Source organism: Hylobates moloch, unplaced genomic scaffold (genome assembly GCF_009828535.3).
Source record: "Hylobates moloch isolate HMO894 unplaced genomic scaffold, HMol_V3 SCAFFOLD_9, whole genome shotgun sequence".
NCBI classification, from domain to species: Eukaryota; Metazoa; Chordata; class Mammalia; order Primates; family Hylobatidae; genus Hylobates; species Hylobates moloch.
Window position 1 is genome coordinate 35,794,279 of NW_026652284.1, and position 11,091 is coordinate 35,805,369.

An 11,091-nucleotide genomic window follows, 5' to 3' on the forward strand; every position below is an offset into this window, starting at 1 on the left:
TCATCCAGTTTGCTAGGAGAGGGGTGTGGGGAAAGGCTGGAAGTTTCTAAGTGTCAGATTCTAGTCCCAGGGCAGGGACTGATACATTTATCAGGAACAGAGGCAGAAATCCTAGGGGATCCACTAGACAAAGTGGCCAGGTGATATGATTGGGCTGTGTCCACACCCAGATCTCATCTTGAATTGTAGCTCCCATAATTCCCACGTGTCACGGGAAGGACCCAGTGGGAGGTAATCGAATCATGGGGGTGGGTGTTTCCTGTGCTGCTCTTGTGATAGTGACTAAGTCTCACAAAATCTCATGGTTTTATAAAAGCGAGTTTCCCTGCACGTTGTCTTGCCTGCCACCATGGCCCTGTAAGATGTGACTTCGTTCCTCATTCGCCTTCTGCCATGATTGTGAGGCCTCCCCAGCCACATGGAACTGTGAGCGAATCAAATCTCTTTCCTTTATAAATTACCCAGTCTCAGATATGTCTTTACTAGCAGCATGAGAACAGACTAATACACCAGGGTTGGGAAGAAAATCGTAACACAGGGATCCTATGACTTCCCAGCTATATGGCAAATTTTGTGAGGACAGGCACTATGTCTTCATACTTTATGCTTAGCCCCTACTGAAGAGTCTGGCATATAGTGGATTATCAGCAACTGTTTGTTGACTGAATGACTGAATGAAATGAACATATAGTTTATTAGTCCATTCTCACACTGCTATAACCAAATACTCAAGACTGGGTGATTTATAAAGAAAAGAGGTTTAATTGACTAACAGTTCAACATGGCTGGGGAGGCCTCAGGGAACTTACAGTCACAGCAGAAGGTAAAGCAGAAGCAAACACCTTCTTTACAAGGCAATAGGAGAGAGAATGAGTGCCAGCAGGGGAAATGCCAGACACTTGTAAAACCATCAGATCTAGTGAGAACTCACTCACTATCATGAGAACAGAATGGGGGAAACCGCTACCATGATCCAATCACTTCCCACCAGGTACATCCCACAACATGTGGGGACTATGGGGATTACAATTCAAGATGAGATTTGTGTGAGGATACAGGCAACCATGTCATATAGGTTCCAAGTGTTTCCTCCATGCACAATGGATCCTATAGTAACATGGAAAAATACTTCCAAACCTCACTCCTAGTATGTCTACCTCAGTCTCTTAAGACTGCTGATGCTACCTTAAGGTTAAAGGCATCACTACCTCCAGGTGACAGGACTTGTGGAAGGTGGTGAAAGCAAGAGCTCCCTCCTTCCTGACTTTCTTACATATCACTGTCTTTTGGATTTTGGGAATCTGTTGTGAAGCTTTATTTAATTATTTTATTTATTTATTTATTCATTTATTTGAGGCAGGGTCTCACTCTGTCACCCAGGCTGGAGTGCAGTGGCACAGTTATGGTTCACTGCAATCTCCACCTCCCACGCTCAAGTGATCCTACCTCCTCAGCCTCCCAAGTAGCTGAAACTACAGGAACATGCCATTATGCCTGCCTAATTTTTAAAATTTTTCTGTTTTAGATAAGGGGTCTTGCTATGTTGCCTCAGCTGTTCTCAAACTCCTGAGCTCAAGCATTCTCCTGCCCCAGCCTCCCAAATTGCTGGGATTATAGTCATGAGCCACCACACCGGGCTGAATCTTACTTTAGGAATAAATTTTTAATTTCTTTTCTCAGAAATAAGGTAACTCAATCTTTTTTGGATTAGATGCCATACTGAATTGCTCAGAATAATCTTAGTTTGTTTGTTATTGATTTGGCATGGATTCTGGTACATCCCAAAAATCTCTTTACATATATGGATATATCCCTCTTATTATAAGTCATCTTTTATAGTGAAGAGGGGACATTCATTTGGACTCCCAAAACTTGACGTGTTTTACTCTTTTCCCTGCTTGAGCTTCTTCAACATTCAAGTTCTTGGTCCGACTCTCTCACATCCTTTAAATAGTTCCAGGTTTTGGCTTAAAAGAGAGCTTTGTTTTTGTTCCTTGCAACTACATAAGATTTGACCAAGGTACACTCTGCAGTGCTAACATTGAGTACACATTTCTTGCCCTTTTTGATGATACCCTGACTTCTTCCTGGCAAGCCTTTGTTAACCTTGATCCTTCTGCAGAAGGATGTAGTACACTTTCCACTCATCTTCTTCCCCATACCCTACCTCTTGCAAGTCGTTTTCTCTTTTTGATCTGGCTTGTTCTCTTTAAGGACATCTTCAATGTGTATATTAACAATCATTTTCCAACGTTTTGGCTTCACCTCTTATGTTGAGATAATATCAGGATGCTCTGACACTGGTGGCTGTGGCTGCCACCTAAAGAAGCCTCCTTGCCAGCTCATAATTTGTTTCTTCCCTCTACCTCTTCAAGCCTCCCGGCAGACTTCCTTTTTTTGTTTTAATGTGACTCTGCTTCGGGACATTTGCTTCTAGCCATAACTGAGTGGCTATATTGGTCTAATCTTCCCACTGAAAATAATTATAAAGGCCTGAGAAGATAAATAAAGCAAGTATTTGAAGGCATCTGGGAGTAACCAACACAGAAAAGGACGTGGGGCTATGATTCCTGAGAGGAGGGAAGCAACTGAGGTAAGTGCTGCATTCACTCCAAGGTTTATTTTTTCCTGAAAGCATTTTCCAGTTTCAGCAGAAAACAGAAGTTCCATTGGGCTGAGCAACAGAGGTCCGAATTTAGAATTTCTAAAGCAAATAGGACTGAAGGGGCAAAATCTTTCAGGGAAGAAAGCCATAGAGAATTGAGATAAAAAAAAAAAAAAAAATTCATGCTCACAGTTTCCCCCTTACACCATGGAGGGAGAAATCCCAAGAAACTCAGCAAAAACAGCAACTGAAAACCTAAATTGCTTAGTAGATATTTTGGTAGCCCTGTAATGCTAGAGAGACAGAGGTTGAAGTCCATTTCCTGCCACGGTGGGTTGGCTCTGGCAAACATACCGGGCTTTCAGTAGAGTTCCCAAAGAGGCCATGCCATAGAAATAAGGACAAAATTGAAATAGACTAGACCCCAATAAAGCCTAAAACAACCCTTGACAGGATCAAGGTGATTTGCTGACACTTTATATACCTGCCAAAGAAAACTCAACCCTCTTTGGAGGAATAGGGCATCATTCCATGCCCCTGTAATCTTCCATATAAGATGAAGGCATTTAATAAAAAACTCTCCGTCGTGTTAATAAAAAAACAAGACCAACTGACTGTATCTAAAAAGAAAAGACAAATAATAAAAACAATCCTGTGGGTGATTCAGATATTAGAGTTACCACATAGAAACTAAAATAACTATAATTAATATGGCCAAGAAAATAGAAGAGAAGATGGAGAATTAAAATCTATTTTTAAAAGACAGAAGAAACCTGGAACCTATTTTAAAAAGTCAAATGGAAATTCTAAAATTAAAATATATAATAACTGAAATGAAGAACCCAATAATAAATCTAATTAGACAATTAGATATAGAAGAACCAAGGATTAAAAAATGGAAAGTTGGGTCATTACTTAGAAAACAAGGGTGGAAAATGCAGTAAAAAGCATAAGATACATATGTGATATGGTAAAAAGGCTAATATACATTACTGGATTTCCAGAAGTAGTATTCAAAGAAATACAAAGAAAACCACACCTAATTACATCAGAGTCAAACTGCTAAAAACCCAGAGACAGAAAGCCTAAAAGCAGCCAGAGAAGAGAAAAAATGCATTATTTTCAAAGTAGTAACAATAAATTTACAGTCGACTTTTCTATAGAAATGGTAAAAATTAGGAGATAATGAAATATCTATACCAAGAAAAAATATCTTTAATAAATAAAACCGAAATAAAGATTTTTAGACAAATAAAAACTGAGAGAATGAGTTGCCAGCAGACTAATACTAGAAGAAATATTTAAACAAAATTTCAAGTTGGAGAAATGTAATTACATGTAGGAAAAATGAATGTGCACAAAGGAATAAAGAACACTGAAGAAAGTAAATGTGTAGATAAATATAAATGAATATTGGTTGCTTAAAACAGTAGTAACGTCTTGTGGAGTTCCAGATAGATAGATAGATAGATAGATAGATAGATAGATATTGAGATATAATGTATGACAAAAATAATGAGAAAAGTGGAAAGATAAAGTTAAACTGTGGTAAGGTTCTTGTATTTTTCAAAGGGACTAGTGAAAGTATCAATTGCAGGTAGACTCATAAGTCAGTAATTCACATTGTAATTTCTAAGCTAGAATAATAACATAAATGTCCAACTAATAAACTAATAAAGTTTCTGTTTGGTTGGAAGCACACCCAGTCCACTGCTGAGGTTTACTTAAGGTAGAGGCAGTGTCAAGTCTCAATAATGCTCAGTGAGGAAGACATGCTATGATGTGGAGAGTCTATATCATTGGTTCATTCTAAAATCATTAACATTTGGATTCAGAAGTCATATATTTTCTCACACAAAGTTCTGCTCTTTGGGGAACAATTGTAATTTTCAGTAACATATAGAACAAATAGCATGGGCCCAAAATGGAAAGAAAGATCACTGGGAAGCTTATTGCAAAAGTCCACAGTAGAGACGCTGAGGCTCTTAATTTGAGGAAACTGGGTGCTCTCTCGTGGGGACAGTCTAGTAGCAATCCGGATGTGAGTCTGAAATTCAGGTGAGACCTGCCTTCCCTTATGCTTACCCTGATGCATGGGAAATACTTGGTGCTTTTCCCCTTTAAACTCTGAAGCTCCTCCCTCCTTGTTCTGCCATCAGCAATAGCTCCAGACAGCCTCTAAATGCAGACATTCCCAGGTGAGAATCAGACACCTCCCTCCAGGGGATCTATAATATGCTCTCTGAAGGTTCTTTTGAAAGCCACATTGCCCGTCTTCCCCTACCCCCCAAATGTACACATGCACACACACTTGGTTTAACGTTGTGAGAAACCATTGCACTCCCATTACCCTTTACAAAGAAGTTTACTTTCATCATTCTGCCAGTGAATCTTGGCTTTTCCTAGCCTGGAGGTCGGTGGGGGGCTAAAGGTTGCATAATTGACAAGCTCTGCACAGATAGCTTAGGACCTGTGTCTAGATTGAGGAGCAAGTTGAGGCCTTCTCAGCCTCAACTGAAAAAAAAGAGGGAGGGAAATCTCATGTAATATTCTGCTCCAGGGCTAGGCACGGTGGTTCATGCCAATAATCCCAGCACTTTGGGAGGACAAGGCAGGCGGATCACTTGAGGTCAGGAGTTTGAGAGCAGCCAGGCCAACATGGCGAAACCCCATCTCTACTAAAAATACAAAAAAAATTAGCCTGGCGTGGTGATGGGCTCCTGTAATCCCAGCTACTTGGGAGACTGAGGAAGGACAATCGCTTGAACCCAGGAGTCGAAGGTTGCAGTGAACCAAGATCGCACTGCTGGGCAACAGAGCGAGACTCCGTCTGAAAAAAATACACACACACACACACACACACACACACACACACACACACACATTTTGCTCCAGTGAGGTGTCGTTACTTAGTTCTCTCTCATTCAGACATGTCTGTGCAGTGTGCCAATAATGCAAGCATGCCCCTGGATTTTCCTAATTTGATTATCTGCATTAAGGTAAGAGTGAAAATTAGAAGGCTGCATTATCGTTCTCCATTTGCAAAGTAATTTAAACTTTCTAATGCATTGTTCACATTTACTAGCCTTTCTGATCCTCCTCATAACCCTATGAGGTAGAAAGAGAAATTATGATTGTTTCCTTTATTTCAGATTTGGTTAGCACATTTCAGAATACTTAAGAAACATGTGCCAGGTCACACAGAGATAGGACTCCCAAGCTAGCCTGCTACCTGTTGGGAGTCCCAGTTAAAGACCAAGTGGAAGAAGTGGCTTAAACAATCAGTCTGGCTGAATATAATGTGGCTTCATCACAAAGGTCCCATGATTTCTGTTTCCTCACTGGTCCTCCAAACCCATATTTATTGGGATTCAACTGCATTGCCTCTTTTCATATTTGCATTCAGGACCCCTATGCGTTTGTAGTTTTATGTTCTAGTGATCACTTTCTCCTGTCCATCCACTGCCACCCTTTGATAGTGGCTCTTCAATTTTAAAGTTCTGCTGTTTTAAGAAAATATAGTTTTATTGGGTATTTTTCTTCTTTAAAAACAATTGCTGTTCATTATGGCAATTCAACTCATATTCTCACTCCCTAGTTATAACCATTGTTAATATTTTCATGTATGTAACTTTGGTATTTTTTCTGCTTATATTACATTTTACATGTATGTATTTCTTACAAAATTTAGATCATTTTTGTAACCAAATTTTTGTTAAAAATATATGAACACTTTTCTATGTCATTAAATATTCTTATTCAATATTATTTTAGTGTTTATAATGATAAAATACATCATCTTATCTATTATTGGATTCTTTTCCCCCAATTTTTGCTAATAAATGATCAAGTAGTGAACATACAGATCCTTAAATTCTTAACTAGATGAATAATTATTTCATCAGGATACATTTATACAAGTAACTTTCTGAAGGGGGGGCAATTAAAAAAAACATTTTCATGCAAGTGGCAGATAAGTCTCCAGAAAGGTAGTACCAATTAATAATCTTATCTGGTTTATTTATTAAGTTCTTGCTCTGATTTTTTTCTCATTGCAAAGCTCTACAGTGACTCTTATTATTTTTTCCATAAGACAATCAGATGAGAAAAGCAAAGCGACATTAAAAGAGCAAATAGGAAAACTTATTTTTCGGTTGCCTGCTTTTGCTTGTCTTGGTGAGACACTCTCCTGGCTTGATACCATAAGCCACCTTTCAAGCTTCTAAGGTCAGTTCTTGATGATTCATTCAGGTATTTTTTTTTTTTTTAATGCGAAGGCTCATATGAATATGAAGAACGATGAACTCCAAAGATATATTTTTCCTTCATGTGGTTTTTCCACAAAACTCCCACAGGTCAAGAGCTGCAGTTCTCTGCAGTTACCACTGAGTGTCAGGCAGGGAATAGTCTATCGCACATGTTTTGATATTTTTTCCAGATTTGTAGCCCCTTTTACATGGAAGTGTTCAATAAGATAGCACATTAAATTAGCACATGATGAACTTTCTGTTACATTCCTCTCCAGTTCTTGAGAAGAAAACAGCAATCGAGTGCTTTTCTCTCAAAATTAAAAAAAATCTTCCTATTTACAAAAATGTCTTAAGTCATTTCTTCTTGTTAGGTTACTTGATATTTTAACTACTTTTCAATGTTGTCTTCATTGTAGTATTTATATTTACAAGAAAGATGCTACAAAAGATCTCTGGTTGAATGCAAATCAAAGCCCAAACACTACAAATTAGTAAAGTAAATTTTGTGAAAATAAAATGCTAATTCAACTCCAACTATAGATTGAAAGGACTAAACAAAAACGGCCCCTCCAACACACTCAAGGATTTCCTATTAGATCATGACAAAAATATAGCCTTGTCAAGCAGCCCATAAAACACACGATTTAAACTTAAACAATTATGGCTCAACATAGCATTGTAGTCAACAATTTCATAAATAACACTTTCTGGGACACATGAGAACCCCAGAGTTATTTCCTGCTGCTTAGAAATATTTTCTACCTAGATCAACTTCTAATTTCAGTTTGGAGAGGTTCACGATTATGGAAATTTTGGAAAATTTATTCTTTCAGAGACATTCAGAGAAAGTAAAACATTTTGACCAAAGAGCCAACCAGCCTGTAGAATTAAATGCATTCTGAGATTACTATTTGACTTTGCAACATACACAGATCTATTGTAAGGTTCAGTTTTGTTATTGGTTGAATTGTGTTTACCCAAAGCAGATACATTGAAGTCCTAACCCTCAGTATTTCAGTATGTGACCTTATTTGGAAACAGAGTTATTGTGGGTATAATGAATTAAGATGAGGTCATACTGGAGTAGGGTGACCCCCTAATCTGGCATGTCTGTGTCCTTATAAGAAGATGGCTGGGTGAAGACAGACACACACAAGGAGAATACCATGTGAGGATGAAGGCAGAGATTCAACTTATGCAGCTGCAAACTAAGAAACACCATAGATTGCCAGCAAACCACCAGAAGCTAGGAAGAGGCAAGGAGGGGTTTCCCCTACAGGTTCCAGAGGAAGCATGGCTCTGCCAACACTTTGATTCCAGAATTCCAGCCCCTAGACCTGTAAGGCAATAAATCTATACTGTTGTAAGTCACTTAATGTATAGTACTTTGTTATGGCAGCTCTAGGAAATCAATAAAAGTTTCTTCAGCACCATGCAAATTCTTTAAATCTGCTTAAAAATATACCCATTTGTGAGTTAGGAAACTAGTTCAAGAGCTTGCTGGGATTAATGATTTGCCATGTATAATTAATACAAATAAACATATATTCTGTATTTCACAAATAGCACTAAATGACATTCTTAATTTGTTTTGTAATGACATAACTTCATTCTCCCACAGATTGCCATTGTATGGTGGTGGGAACCAACAGCCCTGGAGAGTGCCCCAGATGGTAGGGCATCTATTTGGTGCATGTTTAGGTTTGCCTGTCTACATGCTAGCAAATCTCTGAAGACAGCCAAAGCCTTCGGAAGGTCTTGGGAGGCTCTGAGGACTGACATGTGAGAAGAGCCTAGACTAAATGCGGTTCCAGGATCATGTCACGTGCATGATCCAATGTCTCCAGTGGCGACTTGGACTTAGAAGATGCCCCCTAAATACCTGTTGAATACTGTTTAAAAAAATGTTAATTATAAAATATTTCATGGAGGTAGAACATTTTTATTAATTTATTCACTAAATATTTATTGAGTATTATAATTTTTTTGGCAAAAAAAAGCATGACACCATTTTAGAACAAAACAATTGGAGAGAGGGGAGGGATTGTACTCAAATAGCTAAACTTCGTAACTCAACACCTGTGTCAGGAAAGGTCACCTTTGCTCAATAAATACTTGATAATTTGCTGTCTAGAATTAGTTGTGATGTATAATTTAACAGTGGGATTTCACCATTATTTTAGATGAACAGAAATTACAGATATTATTATATCATTTCATAATGTCATTGTAGTCAATGCATTTTCAAAGTGTCAGTGTTCAAAAAGAATTTCAATCAAACTCCATTTCCTGAACTTTACATTGTAAAATCTTAGCCAGAAAAAGTGAGTATATCTTCAACTCTATGTAGTAAAGATAAAATTAAACTACTAATTTTTCCCCTGGTGGAAAGGTTGTAGGTGTGAAAGATCTGAACATTTTTTCAAACAAAGGACCCAGATAAATCCAAATTATTATCTTCATCACAAAAGCAAACATTTATGGAGGATTCACAATGTGCTATGAATGCACAAATGTGCATGATACCATTTTATTTTCACCACAGCCTTCCAAGGCGGTCATAACGTGAACAGCAAACCCTGAGAGCCTAGTAACTCACCAAGGTCTGACAGCTGGTGCATGCTACAGCAGGGATTTGAGCAGGCATTTTAACTGTAGAGCCATCAGCATTTATTGTGCACCTACTGTGTGCTGAAAGTACCACCATGAACAAGACAGGATGTGTGGGGGGTTGAAGCTTATATTCTAGCAAGTTTACCATTGCAGTATAGATTATTTCCTTCTCTTGAGATTTTTTCTTTCTTTTACTTAGTAAGCTGTCTCTTGTTACCAATGCATCATCAGCAACTTTATAAATTTGGTGGTTTATGCAGTTAAAATATCAGGTGCTTTGGGAGCATAATTGTTTGTGGGCCTCTGACTAGGAGTTGATGGCACTAAACCTTGGATCTAATTTGTTCAGACTACATACAGTTCATTCACAAAGCAAGAAGCACCATCTGACTAATGTTTTGCACATATCATTTCACTTCCAAATGTCAAGTACTATTTTTTTAAAACTGTAAAGTAGTTAACAACACACTAAAAATCCTTCAAATGTGTTACAGTTGAGGTATTCACATGCACATAAGTTGTGGCAGCATCTTACTCACTTTTCACATGTTTGACAAACATGGTTTTACTAGCAAGTTACAGCTCACTAAAACTGACCTTAATTTTGAAAGGCTCACATGCACATTTCTTCATAATGGGTCTTTGTCCAATGTACACAGAGTTATATAATTGCTTTTTTCACAATTGGCAGGCAAGAATTCTGCTCTCGTTTAGGCCATTTTTAACCCTGAACTTGCCTCCCTATTTTCAATGCTCAGTTCAAATCAAACTGAGCAGGTGGATCTTCAACTCTTAAAAAGCAGTTCAAACTATGGCCGGGGGTGGTGGCTTATGCCTGTAATCCCAGCATTTTGGGAGGCTGAGGTGGGTGGATTGATTGAGCCCAGAAGTTCCAGACCAGCCTGGGAAACATGGCAAAACCCCGTCTCTACAACAAATACCAAAATTAGCTCAGTGTGGTGGCACATGCTTGTAGCCCCAGCTACTCGGGAGGCTTAGGTGAGAGGATTACTTTAGCCCAGGAGGCAGAGGTTGCAATGAGGTAAGATCATGCCACTCTACTCCAGCCTGGGTGACAGAGCAAGACCCTGTAAAAAAATAAAAATAAAAAAGAAAGCATTTAAAGCCAAACGATGATCACTTTGTTCATGGGAACAGTGTCACTCTCAAAAAAAGGTTTTTGTTCCAGCCAAGACATATCTACATTTTTATTGGAATACCAAATATTGAATTATCGTTGTCCTTGAAACTGGCTCTGGTACACAGTTTGTCTGCCAGATCCTTTTTGGGGCATTTACTTGACTTTGTCCAGTGTCATTTCTTTCCCTTGGTCTACTGTTTTTCCCCTCTCTAGGGTAGCTCTTTCCAGTTGGGGATCTCTGCATTAGTGATGTAATGATTTTGTATAGTTAGTAGGAAGAGACCCAAGTAATTACATTTAAATCTGTAGAAATATGCCAGAAAACTGGGTGAGTTTTCTGGAAAATCCCAGGTGTGAATGATACCATAATCCCTTTCCAGGATCTGTCCTATTCCCATTGGCGTTCAAGCCTCCATCATACTTTATGTACCTGCATTTGGACCTAGCAACACCTGATTCTTGAAATTTTCTCCCAAGTTAGA